This window comes from Cebus imitator, unplaced genomic scaffold (genome assembly GCF_001604975.1).
Source record: "Cebus imitator isolate Cc_AM_T3 unplaced genomic scaffold, Cebus_imitator-1.0 Scaffold235, whole genome shotgun sequence".
NCBI classification, from domain to species: Eukaryota; Metazoa; Chordata; class Mammalia; order Primates; family Cebidae; genus Cebus; species Cebus imitator.
Window position 1 is genome coordinate 2,919,211 of NW_016107550.1, and position 2,374 is coordinate 2,921,584.

The following is a 2,374-nucleotide window of genomic DNA, read 5'->3' on the forward strand; positions in this document are numbered from 1 at the left end:
GCTGGGATTACAGGCACGCGCCACGATGCCCAGCTAATTTTTTGTATTTTTAGTAAAGACGGGGTTTCACCATGTTGACCAGGATGGTCTCGATCTCTTGACCTCGTGATCCACCCGCCTCGGCCTCCCACAGTGCTGGGATTACAGGCTTGAGCCACCGCGCCCGGCCTCTGTTCTTTTTTTTTTAAGACAGAGTCTCACTCTGTGGCCCAGGCTGGAGCACAGTGGCACGATCTCCGCTCACTGCAACCTTGTCCTCCTGGGTTAAGGCAATTCTCCTGCCTCAGCCTTCCAAGCAGCTGGGAGGACAGGCATGAGCCGCCGTGCCCAGCCTGTTCTCTTTTCCACTGTTTTTTTTCTCATCTCTTTGCCGGGTTTTCTGTTGGCTTTCTCATCTGTTTCCCAACCACCTTCTCCTGTGTCCTCGGGAGCCCTGGGACTTCTTTCTCTCCCTGTCCCCACCCACCTCCAAAGGTGCTGAGCTCCACACATCCACACCCCTTGCAGCCATCCATGCCACAGCCTCCCAAGGGGCCCCATTGCCAAAGCATGCCTGCCCGCCCCGCTGTGCCTTAGTGTGTACGTGTGTGTGTGTGTGTGTGTGTTTGTGTGTGTTTGGGGGGCGGGGGGGTGGGTAGCTGGGGATTGGGCCCCCTTTCTCCTAGTGGAGGAGGGTGTGCAGTGCACCTCCCCTTTAAATTAAATATATATATATATATATATCTGAAGGTAATTTCCAATGGGCGGGAGGCTTTAAGCACATACCCTGGGTCCCTAGGCCCCGCCTGGTACTCAGCCTTGCCAGAGATTGGCTCCAGAATTTTTGCCAGGCTTACAGAACACCCACTGCCTAGAGGCCATCTTAAAAGAAGCGAGGGCTGGATGCCTTTCGTCCCAACTATTCTCTGTGGTATCAAAAAAAAGGAGTTGGGGCCAGGCATGGTGGCTCATGCACGTAATCCCAGCACTTTGGGAGTCCAAGGCAGGTGGTCACCTGAGGTCGGGAGTTCAAGACCAGCCTGGCCAACATGGTGAAACCGCATCTCTACTAAAAATACAAAAACTTAGCCAGGCGTGGTGGCGCATGCCTTTAATCCCAGTTACTCGGGAGGCTGAGGCAGGAGACTCCCTTGAACTCAGGAGGTGGAAGTTGCAGTAAGTCGAGATGGTGCCACTGTAGTCCAGCCTGGGTGACAGAGCAAAACTGTCTCAAAAAAAAGGAGTTAGACAAAGAACCACAGGATGTTGAAGACAATTGTTTGAAGTATTTGTGAGGGACAGTGATGTGACCCTCCGTGTTAAAAATAATGTGTCCTGCTTTGGCAGAGAGGAGAAGAAAATGGCCACTGCCCGCCTTCAAGGCAAAATCAGCCTTATTGGTTTTGTTTTGTTTTTTTTTCTTTTCTTTTTCCTGGTCATGGGGGCAAAAATTACTGAGTGGTCTTTAAACAGGGAAGCTTCTTTTCAGCTGTTGTCTTTTGACGGTGGGTGGGAGGGTGGGGCTTGCTGCTGTCCTAGCTGGAGGGATGGCTTTGCTTGAATGTGTGGTGCGCACACACGGGTGTTTCTGTGTGCTAGTTGCTTCTTGCTGCTGCTGCCTGCTTGTCTGGGACTCACATGCATAACATATATATATAAATGTATAAATATATATTTTATTTTTTTTTAATTCCCTGGAGCTTTTGGTTCCCATCAGCTCTTGCTGTTAATCATAGAAGCCTTGTTCCTTCACCCATTCCCCTATCCATCACGTTCTTTTTCTTTAAATGTCAATATAAAGATACAAGAAGGACTTGTGCTTTATTAACTGGGAGGGCTGCTGGGCATGGTGGCTTTTCGCCTGTAATCCCAGCAATTTGGGAGGCCGAGGTGGGAGTATCACGTGAGACCAGGAGTTTGAGACTAGCCTGGCCAACATGGTGAAATTCCATCTCTACCAAAAAAATAAATAAATGGGTAGGTCTTTCGGAGAGGGGCAAGGGCCAGATTCTTGTGTCTAGTGGGAGAATAGGGTTGGAGCCAGGATAACCTTGGCCTCATCAGAAGATCCTAGCTGAGTCTGGGTCTTCTAAATGACTTACTCAAACCAGAAAGGTTGAGTGGGAGAGAAATGAACTAGTTTCTCCCTCCTTGGAGTCAGTGCCCTGAGCACCTCACAAATACAATGTCCCAATTTGAGTCAAGGAGTTTTCCTCCCAAATCACCTCTTCCTCCCAGGCTCCCCATTCTCTGGGCTGAGAACCAAGCACATCATCTTACCTTCTCCCATCTCCTAGTCCCTCATCAAACAGTATTCTTCCTCCTAAATACCATTTCTACCACCCTCTTCTCTAGGTTCCTGGCCCAGCTCAAATTTCCATTTTTTTTTTTTTTT